We start from the raw sequence: 18,725 nt of genomic DNA on the forward strand, positions 1-18,725 counted from the left end.
TTTAAACCCCTACTTTGAAACCCTAACCCTAGTTTAAACCCCTTCTTTGAAACCCTAACCCTCGTTTGAATACCTAACCCTAATTTAAACCCCTACTTTAGAACCCTAACCCTAGGTTAAACCCTAACCTAACCCTAACCCTAGTTTAAAACCCTACTTTGAAACCCTAACCATAGTTTAAACCCCTACCTTCAAAACCTAACCAGAGTTTAAACCCCTACTTTGCAACCCTAACCCTAGTTTAAACCCCTACTTTGAAACAATAACCCTAGTTTAAACCCCTACTTTAGAACCCTAACCCTAGGTTAAACCAATACTTTGAAACCCTAACCCTAGTTTAAAACCCTACTTTGAAAGCCTTACCCTAGTTTAAACCCCTACTTTGAAACCCTAACCCTAGTTTAAAACCCTACTTTGAAACCCTAACACTAGTTTAAACCCCTACTTTAAAACCCTAATCCTAGTTTAAACCACTACTTTGAAACCCTAACCCTAGTTTAAACCCCTTCTTTGAAACCCTAACCCTAGTTTAAACCCCTACTTTGAAACCTTAACCCTAGTTTAAACCACTACTTTGAAACCCTAACCCTAGTTTAAAACCCTACTTTGAAACCCTAACACTAGTTTAAACCCCTACTTTGAAACCTTAACCCGAGTTTAAACCCCTACTTTGAAACCCTAACCTTAGTTTGAAACCCTACTTTGAAACCCTAACCCTAATTTAAACCCCTACTTTGAAACCCTAACCCTAATTTTAAAACCTACTTTGAAACCCTAACCCTAGTTTAAACCCCTACTTTGAAACCCTAACCCTAGTTTGAAACCCTACTTTGAAACCCTAACCCTAGTTTGAAACCCTACTTTGAAACCCTAACCCTAGTTTAAACCCCTACTTTGAAACCCTAACCTTAGTTTGAAACCCTAACCCTAATTTAAAGACCTACTTTGAAACCCTAACCCTAGTTTAAAACCCTATTCCTAATTTAAACACCTACTTTGAAACCCTAACCCTAGTTTAAAACCCTACTTTGAAACCCTAACCCTAGTTTAAAACCCTACTTTGAAACCTTAACTCTAGTTTGAAACCCTAACCCTAGTTTGAAACCCTAATCCTAGTTTGAACCCCTACTTTGAAACCCTAACCCTAGTTTAAACCCTTACTTTGAAACCCTAACCCTAGTTTAAAACCCTACTTTGAAACCCTAACCCTAGTTTAAACCCCTACTTTGAAACCCTAACCCTAGTTTAAACCCCTACTTTGAAAACTTAAACCTAGTTTAAAACCCTACTTTGAAACCCTAACCCTAGTTTGAAACCCTAATCCTAGTTTAAAACCCTACCCCTAGTTTGAAAACCTAACCCTAGTTTAAACCCCTACTTTGAAACCCTAACCCTAGTTTAAACCCCTACTTTGAAACCCTAACCTGAGTTTAAACCCCTACTTTAAAAACCCTAACCTGAGTTTAAACCCCTACTTTGAAACCCTAACCTGAGTTTAAACCCCTACTTTGAAACCCTAACCCGAGTTTAAACCCCTACTTTGAAACCCTTACCCTAGTTTAAACCCCTACTTTGAAACCCTAACCCTAGTTTAAACCCCTACTTTGAAACCCTAACCCTAGTTTGAAACCCTAACCCTAATTTAAACCCCTACTTTAGAACCCTAACCCTAGGTTAAACCCCTACTTTGAAACCCTAACCCTAGTTTAAAACCCTAACCCTAATTTAAACACCTACTTTGAAACCCTAACCCTAGTTTAAAACCCTACTTTGAAACCCTAACCCTAGTTTAAAACCCTACTTTGAAACCTTAACTCTAGTTTGAAACCCTAATCCTAGTTTAAACCCCTACTTTGAAACCCTAACCCTAGGTTAAACCCCTACTTTGAAACCCTAACCCTAGTTTGAAACCCTAATCCTAGTTTAAACCCCTACTTTGAAACCCTAACCCTAGTTTAAACCCTTACTTTGAAACCCTAACCCTAGTTTAAAACCCTACTTTGAAACCCTAAACCTAGTTTAAACCCCTACTTTAAAACCCTAACCCTAGTTTAAAACCCTACTTTGAAACCCTAACCCTAGTTTAAACCCCTACTTTGAAACCCTAAACCTAGTTTAAAACCCTACTTTGAAACCCTAACCCTAGTTTGAAACCCTAATCCTAGTTTAAAACCCTACCCCTAGTTTGAAAACCTAACCCTAGTTTAAACCCCTACTTTGAAACCCTAACCCTAGTTTAAACCCCTACTTTGAAACCCTAACCCGAGTTTAAACCCCTACTTTGAAACCCTAACCTGAGTTTAAACCCCTACTTTGAAACCCTAACCCGAGTTTAAACCCCTACTTTGAAACCCTTACCCTAGTTTAAACCCCTACTTTGAAACCCTAACCCTAGTTTAAACCCCTACTTTAAAACCCTAACCCTAGTTTGAAACACTAACCCTAATTTAAACCCCTACTTTAGAACCCTAACCCTAGGTTAAACCCCTACTTTGAAACCCTAACCTAAGTTTAAAATCCTACTTTGAAACCTTAACCCTAGTTTAAACCCCTACTTTGAAACCCTAACCCTAGTTTAAACCCCTACTTTTAAACCCTAACCCTAGTTTAAACCCCTACTTTTAAACCCTAACCCTAGTTTAAACCCCTACTTTGAAACCCTAACCCTAGGTTAAACCCCTACTTTGAAACCCTAACCTTAGTTTAAAATCCTACTTTGAAACCTTAATCCTAGTTTAAACCCCTACTTTGAAACCCTAACCCTAGTTTAAAACCCTACCCCTAGTTTAAAACCCTACTTTGAAACCCTATTCCTAGTTTAAAACCAGACTTTGAAACCCTAACCCTAGATTAAACCATTACTTTGCAACCCTAACCCTAGTTTAAACACCTACTTTGAAACCCTAACCGTAGTTTAAACCCCTACTTTGAATCCCTAACCCTAGTTTAGATCCCTACTTTGAAACCCTAACCCTAGTTTAAACCCCTACTTTGAAACCCTAACCCTAGTTTAAACCCCTACTTTGAAACCCTAACCTGAGTTTAAACCCCTACTTTGAAACCCTAACCCTAGTTTAAACCCCTACTTTGAATCCCTAACCCGAGTTTAAACCCCTACTTTGAAAGCCTAACCCTAGTTTAAAACCCTAGTTTGAAACCCTAACCCTAGTTTGAAACCCTAACCCTAGTTTGAAACCCTAACCTTCGTTTAAACCCCTACTTTGAAACCCTAACCCTCGTTTGAAACCCTACTTTGAAACCCTAACCCTAGTTTAAACCCCCACTTTGAAACCCTAACCCTAGTTTAAACCCCCACTTTGAAACCCTAACCCTAGTTTAAACCCCCACTTTGAAACCCTAACCCTAGTTTAAACCCCCACTTTGAAACCCTAACCCTAGTTTAAACCCCCACTTTGAAACCCTAACCCTAGTTTAAACCCCCACTTTGAAACCCTAACCCTAGTTTAAACCCCTACTTTGAAACCCTAACTCTAGTTTAAACCCATGCTTTGAAACCCTAACCCTAGTTTAAAACCCTACTTTTAAACCCTAACCCTAGTTTAAACCCCTACTTTGAAACCCTAACCCTAGTTTAAACCCCTACTTTGGAACCCTAACCTTAGTTTGAAACCCTAACCCTAATTTAAACACCTACTTTGAAACCCTAACCCTAGTTTAAAACCCTATTCCTAATTTAAACACCTACTTTGAAACCCTAACCCTAGTTTAAAACCCTACTTTGAAACCCTAACCCTAGTTTAAAACCCTACTTTGAAACCTTAACTCTAGTTTGAAACCCTAACCCTAGTTTGAAACCCTAATCCTAGTTTGAACCCCTACTTTGAAACCCTAACCCTAGTTTAAACCCTTACTTTGAAACCCTAACCCTAGTTTAAAACCCTACTTTGAAACCCTAACCCTAGTTTAAACCCCTACTTTGAAACCCTAACCCTAGTTTAAACCCCTACTTTGAAAACTTAAACCTAGTTTAAAACCCTACTTTGAAACCCTAACCCTAGTTTGAAACACTAATCCTAGTTTAAAACCCTACCCCTAGTTTGAAAACCTAACCCTAGTTTAAACCCCTACTTTGAAACCCTAACCCTAGTTTAAACCCCTACTTTGAAACCCTAACCTGAGTTTAAACCCCTACTTTAAAAACCCTAACCTGAGTTTAAACCCCTACTTTGAAACCCTAACCTGAGTTTAAACCCCTACTTTGAAACCCTAACCCGAGTTTAAACCCCTACTTTGAAACCCTTACCCTAGTTTAAACCCCTACTTTGAAACCCTAACCCTAGTTTAAACCCCTACTTTGAAACCCTAACCCTAGTTTGAAACCCTAACCCTAATTTAAACCCCTACTTTAGAACCCTAACCCTAGGTTAAACCCCTACTTTGAAACCCTAACCCTAGTTTAAAACCCTAACCCTAATTTAAACACCTACTTTGAAACCCTAACCCTAGTTTAAAACCCTACTTTGAAACCCTAACCCTAGTTTAAAACCCTACTTTGAAACCTTAACTCTAGTTTGAAACCCTAATCCTAGTTTAAACCCCTACTTTGAAACCCTAACCCTAGTTTAAACCCCTACTTTGAAACCCTAACCCTAGTTTGAAACCCTAATCCTAGTTTAAACCCCTACTTTGAAACCCTAACCCTAGTTTAAACCCTTACTTTGAAACCCTAACCCTAGTTTAAAACCCTACTTTGAAACCCTAAACCTAGTTTAAACCCCTACTTTAAAACCCTAACCCTAGTTTAAACCCCTACTTTGAAACCCTAACCCTAGTTTAAACCCCTACTTTGAAACCCTAACCCTAGTTTTAAACCCTAACCCTAATTTAAACCCCTACTTTAGAACCCTAACCCTAGGTTAAACCCCTACTTTGAAACCCTAACCCTAGTTTAAAACCCTAACCCTAATTTAAACACCTACTTTGAAACCCTAACCCTAGTTTAAAACCCTACTTTGAAACCCTAACCCTAGTTTAAAACCCTACTTTGAAACCTTAACTCTAGTTTGAAACCCTAATCCTAGTTTAAACCCCTACTTTGAAACCCTAACCCTAGTTTAAACCCCTACTTTGAAACCCTAACCCTAGTTTGAAACCCTAATCCTAGTTTAAACCCCTACTTTGAAACCCTAACCCTAGTTTAAACCCTTACTTTGAAACCCTAACCCTAGTTTAAAACCCTACTTTGAAACCCTAAACCTAGTTTAAACCCCTACTTTAAAACCCTAACCCTAGTTTAAAACCCTACTTTGAAACCCTAACCCTAGTTTAAACCCCTACTTTGAAACCCTAAACCTAGTTTAAAACCCTACTTTGAAACCCTAACCCTAGTTTGAAACCCTAATCCTAGTTTAAAACCCTACCCCTAGTTTGAAAACCTAACCCTAGTTTAAACCCCTACTTTGAAACCCTAACCCTAGTTTAAACCCCTACTTTGAAACCCTAACCCGAGTTTAAACCCCTACTTTGAAACCCTAACCTGAGTTTAAACCCCTACTTTGAAACCCTAACCCGAGTTTAAACCCCTACTTTGAAACCCTTACCCTAGTTTAAACCCCTACTTTGAAACCCTAACCCTAGTTTAAACCCCTACTTTAAAACCCTAACCCTAGTTTGAAACACTAACCCTAATTTAAACCCCTACTTTAGAACCCTAACCCTAGGTTAAACCCCTACTTTGAAACCCTAACCTAAGTTTAAAATCCTACTTTGAAACCTTAACCCTAGTTTAAACCCCTACTTTGAAACCCTAACCCTAGTTTAAACCCCTACTTTTAAACCCTAACCCTAGTTTAAACCCCTACTTTTAAACCCTAACCCTAGTTTAAACCCCTACTTTTAAACCCTAACCCTAGTTTAAACCCCTACTTTGAAACCCTAACCCTAGGTTAAACCCCTACTTTGAAACCCTAACCTTAGTTTAAAATCCTACTTTGAAACCTTAATCCTAGTTTAAACCCCTACTTTGAAACCCTAACCCTAGTTTAAAACCCTACCCCTAGTTTAAAACCCTACTTTGAAACCCTATTCCTAGTTTAAAACCAGACTTTGAAACCCTAACCCTAGATTAAACCATTACTTTGCAACCCTAACCCTAGTTTAAACACCTACTTTGAAACCCTAACCGTAGTTTAAACCCCTACTTTGAATCCCTAACCCTAGTTTAGATCCCTACTTTGAAACCCTAACCCTAGTTTAAACCCCTACTTTGAAACCCTAACCCTAGTTTAAACCCCTACTTTGAAACCCTAACCTGAGTTTAAACCCCTACTTTGAAACCCTAACCCTAGTTTAAACCCCTACTTTGAATCCCTAACCCGAGTTTAAACCCCTACTTTGAAAGCCTAACCCTAGTTTAAAACCCTAGTTTGAAACCCTAACCCTAGTTTGAAACCCTAACCCTAGTTTGAAACCCTAACCTTCGTTTAAACCCCTACTTTGAAACCCTAACCCTCGTTTGAAACCCTACTTTGAAACCCTAACCCTAGTTTAAACCCCCACTTTGAAACCCTAACCCTAGTTTAAACCCCCACTTTGAAACCCTAACCCTAGTTTAAACCCCCACTTTGAAACCCTAACCCTAGTTTAAACCCCCACTTTGAAACCCTAACCCTAGTTTAAACCCCCACTTTGAAACCCTAACCCTAGTTTAAAACCCTACTTTGAAACCCTAACCCTAGTTTAAAACCCTATTAACGTGATGTAGTTTAAGATGGGGGAAAACTGGCAAAATCTCACTTATAGCATTATACATCAGACTAAAAATAATTGCCGTGCAACACTTACCTCAGACGAGATGAAATGGGACGAGACCGTCGTCGAGAACCTTCTAAAATAGTCTCATTCAAGCGTCTCTAATTGGCCACAGCACAGACAAGCAGAAAACGACCAATCAGGGAAAAGAGATAGGACAACACGAACTCCAACTATCAGCAAGAGGGGTCCGTCGTCTAGAACCTTCCAAAATCAAGCGAATGTCATTGGCCACAGCACAGACAGGGAAAAAAACGGACCAATCAGGGTTAGGATTAGAAAAAAACGCGCGAGAGAAGACAACGCGAAGTCCCAACTATCACAAGATGGGTTGCAGCCCGATGGTGAGGTTGGAGCGCGCTGCATCCGAGGAGACCAGTTTAAGGGGGCAAATGCGCTGCGTGCAGCTGCAAGGTTCAATAATGCGGATTGTGTCATACAACACTCGCGGGTTGCGAGTAGGACATACTGCTACATACAGGACAGGCTGTCTGGTGGTGGATGCGCTGCTTGACCAATTGTATGTGTTTTTTGCACATCAACATAAAAAAATAAATACATATAAAAAGATAAAAATTGTAATTCAAACATCCACTTTTTTAACCACTAAAAAGAACCAACCATTGTCTAATTCATATCTTTGTTTTCAGTGTTAAGGGAGTGACACATATTTTAATTACTATGCATTTAAAAAAATCTGATTAATCTGTTATTTTAATTTCAGCAATTATCACCTGTCTAAATTATTCAACACAGACAAGCGATGAAATATTTCTACAAAAAATCCAATATTATATATTTTATTATTGGCTACATTGTACATGTCACAGATTTTTTTTTTTAAGTATATTGAACATAAAACAATCTAGTTAAATGAACCTTCCAATTTGAATTTGTTGATTTACACCATTAACCCAATTTTATCAACATCTTACAAATTACTTTTATATGTGTATGTGTGCCCTGAGGAAACTGTGGAGACAACATGCGCACAGTCACTGTTTGTGCATCTTGAAGAACTCATCAATATTATAAAAGAAAACATTTACTTTAGCAAAGGAAATGGACAATTTTTAGTATTAAATAATAAACCATAATCAGCAAAAAACACAGTAATAGTCACGCTACAAATTTGGAAAATAATCAAATAAAAACATTTTGTGACTGAAAAGTCCTGGCTGTACCTAATCAATTGGCCAAGATGGCCGCCGCCCCGGGTGGGCAGAGGGGAGAGAATCCTTGGTGTACCTAATTAATTGGCCAAGATGGCCGCCGCCGCCCTGGGTGGGCGGAGTGGCGAGAATCCAGGGTGTACCTAATTAATTGACCAGAATCCTGGGTGTACCTAATCAATTGGCCAAGATAGTAGTAGTAGTAATAGTATTTGCAATAGTAGTAGTCGTATATAGGCCAAGCCTTGAGTACACCAAGAAAAAAAGGGGCTGAGTTGAGCTCAACAGTGAGAGATGATTGGCTGAGGCAGTTGCTATGCAAAAGTGACAGACCATTCACGCACACACATTTGATTTTAACTTGTTGCGAGACGTCACGCACCCACATTCCATTGATTTTGTATAGGATTACGCTCACCTCAAACAAAAGCCTCTCACGACTTAACGGTTGAAGATGCAGATTCCAGAAATGGCTCGTTAGAACGGCAAGGGTTTGGGGTACGCGAGCATGTTCTCAGTTTTTTTAATCGGATGAAAAATGACCAAATGAGAGCAGGTTAAAAACTTATGATTGATCGAAAACGAAAAGGGAAAAACGGAGAAAATAACATTGAAAAGAGATTGAAATAGTCCGACTTCTCCTCGCTTAAAGTGAAAATAAAGGTACTAAATGACACCTTAGCCAAATAAAACTTAGTTTTTCAGAAAGCAGAGGCTTGTGGCTACAAAATGTGCCAATTTGATGTCTAGTGAGCAAAGATTGTGGCCATGGTGACGAGTTGAAGTGAAACTTTTGGAAATATATTTTTTGGTTCCCGTCACTGAAGCCTTAATTAGTCACACTGTAAATAGGCGACTTTCACCCCTTTGCTCACTGTCTTTGAACCCGCACAGGGGGGAGAGCTTTCATTCCTTAATTTTTTTTTTGACACTGAGCTAAAGATGACAAAAATTCCAACAAAATGAGCTAAAATTCATATCGGTCGGTCAACGTATGTGCGCGCAGCGTGTCTTGGAAAAAGGTGCTTGATTGGAGTTGATCTCTTTCGGTTTCCCATTCATTCCTATGGGACTTTATTTGGGAGTTTTTTGGGAATAGCGTCCCCATGGTAACTGGGAATTCCCTTGCGGAAAAATCGGTGGAAGATTAAAAAAAATAATAAAAAGAAGAAGAAGAATAATACTAGAAAAATTTCCGCGGAAATTTTGAATGGGCCTGCTGACTCTTGCAAGGTGGAAAGATGCATGCTCTGAACTGTTTGCCAAATGTTGGTGTACTTTACCTCTCAATTTGTGTCAGCAGGAATAGAGTTCAGGACAATTTGTAATAACTGCAGTTATTACATGTGTAATGGCTTCCCTTATGTCTTGATTGACATTTTAGTCATATCAAAAGGGAATCAGTTTAATTTCTTGCTTATAGTGTAAGTGATTAACTAAAATATAAAATGCAATATACTGTATCATGGAGCAAATACAGTATGAATGCAGTGTTTAAATTTGACATTGCATATTAAAAGGCATGTTGGTGCTGATCAATATTGCAGGAATATTACTCCAAAGTACATGTAAAACGGCTCTTAAAAGAGCCGTTTTGGGTCTTTGTTACACAGCATCTTCATCTTTTCCTGAGCACACAAAGGAACAAGTTGTTAGAAAATAGGCAGCAAAACTGAACAGTTAAAACTTAATCTAAATACTCATCCAATACACATGTGACGGTTTTTCAGTGAGGAATCCTGTAGAATAAATCATTTTGGTCTACGTTTGCGGGATCCCTTTTTTCATCTTTTCTCTCCACCAGTTGTACCAGACATAACAACCTTGATATCCTTGGCCATGTCAAGTAGCGCCCCTTGCTGCGCTCCATCCACCTGTATTGCATGTGAAAATGAAAAATGAGTGTTCAATGTTTGCCTAGATCAATTCAGTAATCAATCATCACTTACCCTCGCAGTTCATCCCTTACCATCGCAGTACCTCACTGACACCAACACTTTTCATTGTGTTGTAGTCACAATCACAATAAGGACAAACAAAACATTCAAGTCCAAATGCACGATGTCCTGCTAACAGAAAAGCACACTGATTAAAAGTACCGTCATACAACACTGCTCAAAATAAGGGAGCGCTTAAATGGCATATCCCATGTCTTAAATTCAATTTAAAGCTCAATACGTTTAGAACTAACTAAATGATAAATATGTCTACAAAAAAATTGATTGGCCGCTCTGATTTTGAGTGTAGTTCTGTTATGACACAAATTTTGAACGAGCAAAGGATTTAACTTTTCGGCCTTTACAATTTAAAGTACAGTATCCCCCTCTTTTGAGCAGTGGTATGAAAGGCTCAATAACATTTGCAAAGGCACACTTGTGAAAATGGTGCCCTTGCGATCTACAATGAGCTGACACAAGAAGTTAACACACAGTAGACCGGACTGTGGTAACTGTAATAAGTGTGCAGAACGCCTGATTGAACACAACAATCTGGGCGAGATATGTAAATGTGATCAATCAGTGTCTGCTTTCCAGTTGTGGCCTGGGTGATCAGCTGTGAAAAGCCACTGGACTGAAACAAGTCCAGAATGGATTTCTTTCCCTTTGAAAGCAAATCCTCATTAAAGTCTCCGCAAACAACAATAGGCTGGCAGTCCATCACGGCCAAGGCATCCAAGAGACTTCCAAGGTTTGGAAGAAAGGTGCCAAGACTCAGGTTGGGTGGCCTGTAGACAGTAGCTATCAAAGCCTGGACGGGAGCGTCAACCCTGATGACAGCAAATTCCAGGTCAACCACATTCCGAATAAACCGACGGGGCTCCGCTTGAAGACAATCGCGATAATAGACTGCGACTCCGCCACCCTCTTTTTGGGCCATGTCCAGTCTATTTGAATATGAAACTTGTCTGTTGCGCACAAAAGTGCTGCATGCCTCCAGTTGCAAGGGAGGGGGGAAGAAGGATCCAGACAAATGAGTTTCAGTGAGGCAAAGGACATCTGCCAGCCTCAACTCATGATGAGACTTTAAGTCGTCAATATGAGATGGAAGGCCCTCTGTGTTGTGATGAACAATGGTCAAGGTGGGAAAAGCAGTTTGCGGCATTTTGGAAAAGTACAACAATGGTCTTGTACTTTGGAAAGAAGCGCGCGTCATACTGTCCATTGCCGTCGTGATGTTAAGATTTGCATAGATTTTGGATTCGTCAAAGTCTATGACCCTCAATCCCTGAAGTGACGTCGTGCGGCTTAGGGCAACATAGGCCATTCCAGGTTCAAACACACGCTTAAGAGACACCACTGCAGAGGTCATCGTCATGCCTTGCACTTTGTGAGCCGTGCATCCAAAGGCAAGCTTCATGGGGAATTGCCGCCTGACCACGCCTTTCATGCCCAGGTTTTCTTCCGACCTTTCGATATAGACCAAGTCATCCGTCGGCCCCAGAATTTTATCACGCAATTTCTGGCCCGCTTCGGGATTGTCTAGCCTCAGTCCGAGCAAGGTCACTTTCTCCGCCGACCCCTTTGGGGCGCTTTGAACAATGTTGCCTATTGTGCCAAAGGTCCCGTTCACCAATCCGTCCTCGACATCCAAATTCCGAAGAAGCATAACCCGTGCTCCTATACCAGCTTGAAGGGCATCCGGTAGATCCCTTCTCGACCCCATGATCACTTTGGTCACAGTGACCATCGCCCCCGACCGTGGGCTCTTCCTGTAGTCCTCTGCGGGAATATTGACCACAGTCAATTTGAGAGCAGCCACAGTTGCTGCATTGTGCCCATCAACCTCTTTATTGGTGGCAAAGATATGCAGAGTATCCGCAGGGAGGTCTCGCGCATCCGTGACAGCCGTGGTGAGTAACGCCCTGTCACCATCGCCAAGCGGATCAGCCTTCCCCTTCTCCCTGATCCTGTTCAAAAGCTCGGCAAAAGCGACGTCGTCTTTTTGCCGCATGATTTGTGTAAGCTTGACCATCTGAAAATCTGTCCAGAGGTCAAGAAGATCGTTGTCAGAAACGCAGAGGGGCTTACACCTTCCGAGGGGTGGCAGTTGGTAGAAGTCCCCAACTGCAAGAACGGAGATGCCCCCAAATGGTCTCTGGTTGCCCTTGATTTGCTGAAATCTCCGGTGGACATAGGCAAAGAGTTCCTTGGAGACCATGGAGATCTCGTCGATGATCAAAATTTCCACGTTGCAAAGGGTTGCTCTCAATGCGTCCAACGTATTCCCCAGCGCCTGGTAAGGAGGCTTTAGAGTCCTGGGGAGTTTCAAGAGGGAATGAAGAGTTTTCCCTGAGATGTTGTAAGCCGCCGTGCCAGTAAACGACGTCAGCAGCACAGCAGGCTTGGCCATATCCGCTTCGTCGCGGAACCTGGGAAGCTGTCGGAGAATCTTACTGGCCTCCTGGTAAATGCACTTGATGACATGCGATTTACCACAGCCAGCTCCTCCGGAGATGAAATAAAAGAAGGGCTCGAGGAGACGATCCGAAACGCGTTTCAAACACCACTCGCGCACAGCGTAAAAGACGGACGCTTGCGTTTCATTGAGACTGCGGTACATGTTCCTCACAAACTCGGCGCTCAACTTTGGCGCCTCAAACGCCGGCAAGACCGCGCCGCTACCAGGAGCGTCCTGGTAGGCCGGAACCTCATCTTGCGGGTCTTCCTGTAACGGATTAGATTCGCGTTCGGCAACACACTCCAAACGCTCTGCTTCTACCTCCGGCGCAAAAGTGCTCCACGCGTTGAGAACCGCACGAAGCTCTTTCAATTTTTCAAAGGCATTGTCCACGGTCTTTCCCCGTCCTTCGTACCGCCCCCGATTGCGGTCGACGATAGCCCGCACCCGACCGAACTTTGAATCCCCGGCACCGTAGAACTCCTCGTACTTTTTGAGGTTTTCAGACCTGAGCTCGGCGTCGTCTCTGTGGGGGAGGTACAATTTAAGCTGGGTCCTGTAATACTTCTCAGCATACTTTTTGATCGAGAAGCGAGTGAATCTGATGACGGCATCTTTTCCAATCCGCTTCTGGATGAATCCCTTGCCGTGTGAGAGGGGAATGACATTCTTGCCCTCAGTCTGCTGACCGTAGACGACTCGGTATTCGGATGCGAATTCGGCGAGACACATCCGCTCAAACATTGCCGTTCTAGGTCTTGCCACATATTTGTCTGGCAGACCAGACATCCACACGTTGTCTGCGTCCGGATGCATGGTCTTCAGTCTACTCATGGGTAGACTCAATTTCACGCCATCCTCAGCAGTCTGGATGAAAACTACGCTGCGCGAGCACTTCTTCTGAGGGAGACTGCATGTCCGCGCCACCGCTTCTTGAGCGCTCACCTCTCTGTGCTTGGAATACGCCGCCATTATTTTCCTCATCTCGTCCTTTTTGTCGACAAGAGGCTTTGTCTTCAAGTCTTTGACGACAGACGTGAGGAACTCGGACATCTCGTGCTCCGGTTTGGAAATGTACGACATCATGTACATGAGACACGCGACGTCATCGAGCACGTACTGAATATCCATGTTGGCGTTCCATGCCCGCAGCAGATGTGGGTTGTAAGCATTGATCCAGCTTTCCGTTGGAGCACGCTTCTTGACAACATCTGGGGTCGGGTTCTTCGATGACTGGCGCACCCTTAATCCAGAGCAGCATGTGAGCGTGCGGACTTCCCCTGGCTTGAAATTCCACACGATAGAAGTGGTCTTCTACCGGACCGAGGGGCTGTGCGGGAGACAGGATGAATGCCATAAGAGCATCCATCCTTTTCTCAAAAAGGCGCATCACTGTGACCGGATTGCTGCGAAGAACATCGCATTTGGCATTCCAGTCGAGATGGGAAAAGTCCCCTTGTTCGCCTTGCTGCGCTTTGACTATTTCGATTACTTCGGGCCATCTCATTTCCGCAGCAGAAAAGGTAAGGAAGAATGTGGGCTTGCCCAACTGCCTGGTCATTGCATGGAGGTCCCTAAGGGCACCCTCCCAAAAAGCCGGCGTGCCTCTCAAGGGCTGCATGAAGCGCATCGCATGCTCTCTTTGGATGAGCTTCTCCAGTTCGTCTTTGTCCTGAAGCATCCGGTTTGAAATCTTCTTCCCATCCCAAGTGAGGGCTGTCCCCTTGCGGGCCTGAATGGACATGCTGTTGGTGGCCAGATGCGTTTCTGTCACAAACTGCGCAAAGAAAAGGTAACTTTGATCTTTGGCAAATCGAGTGTCAACGGAGAATAACCTTGCATTGAAATACAAACTGGGTGACAGCTTAATTTCTCTCGCCTCATCGAGTGAATTCTGTCCTGTTGGGAACTGAACGGGAAAGGCCATGGCTTTGAGGTTTGGCACGGCAAAAAATCCCACCGGCTTGTTTCCTTGGGCAGGAGCGATGCTAAATATGCCGTCCCCATATGACAGCTTTTCCTGCGCGATGTCAGGAGGCTGCATACAGGTGTCGAGTGTCAAGCCCGGCCTGAGCTCCTCTTTGCTCTCTTGGGGAGTCTGTTGCTCTTTGTTTGCGGGGGTGTCGCTGCTCTCTGGCTGTGCATCGGCCTCAGGGATGTCCTCTTCTCCTACCCCCTCGTCTTCCTCTTCCTGGAGACTTTCAAACTGAGCGCTTTCATCTATCGATACAGTTTTGTATTCTGCATGAATGCGTTTCAGTGTCCTCAGCGCTGCCAAGACATTTGTCATGTTGACAGTGTAAAAATGCTGGTAACCTTTGTACACATTGCGGCGCTTCAGCTTCACCTGGAGAAGCTGGGCCTCACTGCGCGGCCTTGGGAGGGAGTTCACTACGGCTTCCATCTCTGATGGAACGCACACCACAGAACCGTGTACGGCCCTTTGCCGTCCTTTGGGCAACGCAACAATCTTTGCAAAAGGGATGATTTTTGCAATTAGCTGTCGTTCAAGTACATTTAATTCCGACAGCTCTTCGGGAATGGGCGCCAGTGCCAAGTTATTTGCCACCGCCTGGGGTGGCATGCCACCTCTGAACAGATGGTTGTCACAGGTATGACAAATCCACTCCTGCACCCGTTCTTGAGGAACGGTACATGGGGCGGGGCAACTACAAGTGTGAACAAACTGGCCTGTCAAGCACGCAAGCGCCACATCAACATTTTTGGTGTATCTGGCTCGTTTGCAATGCTTTACTTGATTGGGGAAAAGCGCACGGTGGCACACTGTGCAGATATACGTCGGCCCATGCCGAACCCTTTCCCGGAAAGAAGCGATGGTGGCTTCCATTTCCGGATCTACGAGTGCCTGCTTCATTTCCGCAGAGACGTCTACTACACCGTTTGCCTGATCCTGCTCAATTTCCTGACACTGGGGAATGACGCGACTATATTTATTTTTGATTTTCACAGCACAATTTAACTTGTGGCGAATACGTTGCAGCGCGTTTGAATCACGCCTGTCCTTTCTTTTTTGTAAACAGCGCCTAATATGAGAAGGCCTGAAAGCCGAATCTTTTTAGTACCTCTCTCGCATGTAATTTTTCTGTTTACTTTGAAATGAAATGTCTCTCCTGTACCTCTCTCGCATGTAATTTTTCTGATGACTCTGAAAAGATATATCCTTTCTGTACCTCTCTTGCATGTACTTTTTGTGTTTACTTTGAAAATAAATATCCTTTCTGTACCTCTCTTGCATATAATTTTTGTGTTTACTTTGAAAAGAAATATCCTTTCTGTACCTCTCTCGCAAGTAATGTTTCCGTTTACTTTGAAAAGAAAGGTCATTTCTGTATTTCTCTCCTACGTACCTTTTCATCAATATCTTCTGCTTTTGCTGAAAAGCAAGATTGTGTTGGTATTTGCCAATCAGATATTGCTGCCGTTTTGCCTTAAAAGCAGAATCACTGTTATATCTATTCTTTTGATAGAGCTTCTTTTTTTCCTTAAAGCAAGGATCACTGTGATATTTAGAATTAGATGACAGTTGTCGTTGGCACTTACGAATGTGTTGACGTTCCCTATACAAATGTTTTGCACGCTGACTTTTACTACATTTGGAAATATCTATATTAACATGCAGCAGTTTGAGTCCTTGCTGAGGTTCCGGAATATTTTGACTCTCATTAATTTGACTTGCTTGGCTATTTGGTTCAACATGTACCGCACTATGTAGCTCTTGATTTGGTACAATACCGATCACAATTTGTATCTCTTTAGTTGGGGAATCACCTAATTCAATTAGTAGCTCTTCATTTGCCTTTGATATGGTTGTAGTAGAATCCCGATGCGTGTTAATGGAACTGCCATCAATATGAAAAGAGACTGGCACAAACTCATAGGTTGCAAACCGGCTATGTCTTTCAAAAAGCTGACGCAAATGCTCAACCAAGCCACACAAGTGAGAAAAAGTCAACATAATTGCAGTTCCGTTTGGGTGTGGCAAGCCCACTTCAGATCTGGAATGTGAATCAAATAACCCAAAGTATCCTGATGTGTTACGGAATACTGCAAAACACTCTGGATTCACAATCAAGAAAGCAAGAGTGACATTTTGTGACAAGCACTCAAGCTGAGCTCCAAGAGACAATCCCAAGTCTCTTTGGGAATGACCGTCATCTATGACATAACCAACGCTGAGCTCATGCATCTGTACATTATAGACATTGGTGTCCGTCATGACTTGTTTTGGCATCTCCTCGACAGTCAAGTGATCATTCCCAAAGTTATGGTCCAAAATCAATTGCTGTTTAGCACCCACGTAAAGAGAGTCCCCGTGTTCAAGCACTCTGTCAAGTTCAAGCGAATTAAACTGCAACCCCTCAGCATGGAAGGCCAAGAAAGTGAGAGCCATACAAGTACACTGGTGGTTGCGAGAAAAACTTGAGTACCTTTCATCCATCTGTGAATGTGTGGCCCTCACGGATAGCGTGCGTTGAGGAAGTCCCACAGCAGGATCCTGAAATGATTGAAACCATTTTAATTATCTTAAATTCTAACTAATATAATTTTAAACATTTCATATGTTAATGGTTAATGTTGTGAGTATAAAAAAAATTACCTCAGTCCCAGGACGACGGGGCGATGATGGTCTGGAAGGAACCTCCGCAGGGGCTGGCCTTTCCTCTGGCTGAAACGACAAGCAAACAATAATTCTTTAACACACAGCACTTGTGTGAAGAGTCACTAATTTCTGTTTGTGATTTTAAGTAAGACTTCTCAGGGCTGATAAGAATGCAATGCAAACCTGGTGCTCTCTCCGTGTGCTCTTATGGGCTGGCCGCTGTCGTCTGTGCCCTGCGGTGGATGTCTATCAAGAAAGAGCAAAAAAAAAAAAGAAAAGAGAAATATATATATATATATTTTTGCTTTTACTGCGAAGCATTGTTACTACAAGAATGGACAATTAACTATACTTTTTTTTTTGTCATGAAGATAGATATGTAAACATAACGGGCAAACAAAATAGGAAAACTGAAATACCTTCTTGTCCTTTGGAACAACTGGGCAGTCCTCAGGGCTGGAAAGATGAGCTGGAGACAGCTTGTCCATCGCCTCCAACATGGGTGGGCTGAACCAGAGAGGGTTCAATGGGATGTTGCACTGTAAAAAACACAACAAAATAGAAATAGAGAAATAGAATTTTAACATGTGCCATGGTAAAAGGCTGAATGAATCCATGATCACCATCACAAACCTGGAGAGTGCCCATCCACCCAGTGGGCCCACAGGTGACCTCAGAGTCCACAACCGAGCTGCTCTGAAATGACTAGTGACATTATTGCAACACACACATTCATAAAATTTAAGGTTTTCAAAAACATGTTAGGAGGTTTTCAAAAACATGTTAGGCTTGCGTTTACCTCCATGGCCTTCCCGACGAGTGTCCAGTCAAAAGGGTTGGAAGGCTGAGGCGCAGTGACCTCACCCTTAACAACCACTTTTGGTCTGAACACTCGAGCTGGTGGCGAACGCTGAGGAGCAGCCGGTGCAGGTGGTGCAGTCCTCTCACTCCGCAGGTTGACGGCAGCCCACAGCAACCGCGCAAGCACCGGCATCCCATCGCTGTCACTGAGGTGTACCTTCCAGACATGATCAGAAAAAATATTATACATCTACAAACATACTTTTGATAGGAGGAGCACTAATAAAATGTTTGTTTGTTTTTTGCAGCAACTAATGTACTTACCCCGTCTCTACACCACAAGTGAAGATGTGACAGCGGGAAGTGGCCAGCAACAGATAGGTAGCGAATACCTACAGTAACAAAGGAAAAAACATTATTAGCTCAAGAGTCCTCCCCCCCGCTGAGACACCAATGAAATCAGATCAGGAGGTGACTTAAAGAAAAGTAGAACTTTGTGTGTGAAAACTATTTTCAACATGGAACGTACCCATAAGTGCTGCCACCCGGTTGTACTCCTGGCGAAGAAGGTCCTGCTGGTCCAGCTCGACGTTCAGACGAGGGGGGAAGTCCAGCACAACGACCTGCACAAAGTTTAAAACTGTAAAATATACATCTGGAGCAAGATGAACTTTCATTCATATTCCATCCTTCAATATTCATTAACTGTTTAACTACGGGAAAAGGCTGAAATGTATTTTAAACAGAACATATTTGACATATGCAAGTACATACTTGAAATTTAAATGTATGATCTATATGAAGGAAATGTGTGAACTTACGTTGGGCCAGCGGCTGCAGACGGTGTGCAAGAACTGGCCAAAGTCAGCCGCTGCCTCAGCGATGGGGCGGCCCAAGTTGTTGCTGGGAGCCAAAATGCAGACCACCTCGGGTGACCGAGGCAGAACAGCATTCAGCACCTC

The sequence above is a fragment of the Leptonotus elevatus genome, chromosome 22 (assembly GCF_054856555.1).
Source record: "Leptonotus elevatus isolate MCC_2025b chromosome 22, RoL_Lele_1.0, whole genome shotgun sequence".
Classification (NCBI taxonomy): Eukaryota; Metazoa; Chordata; class Actinopteri; order Syngnathiformes; family Syngnathidae; genus Leptonotus; species Leptonotus elevatus.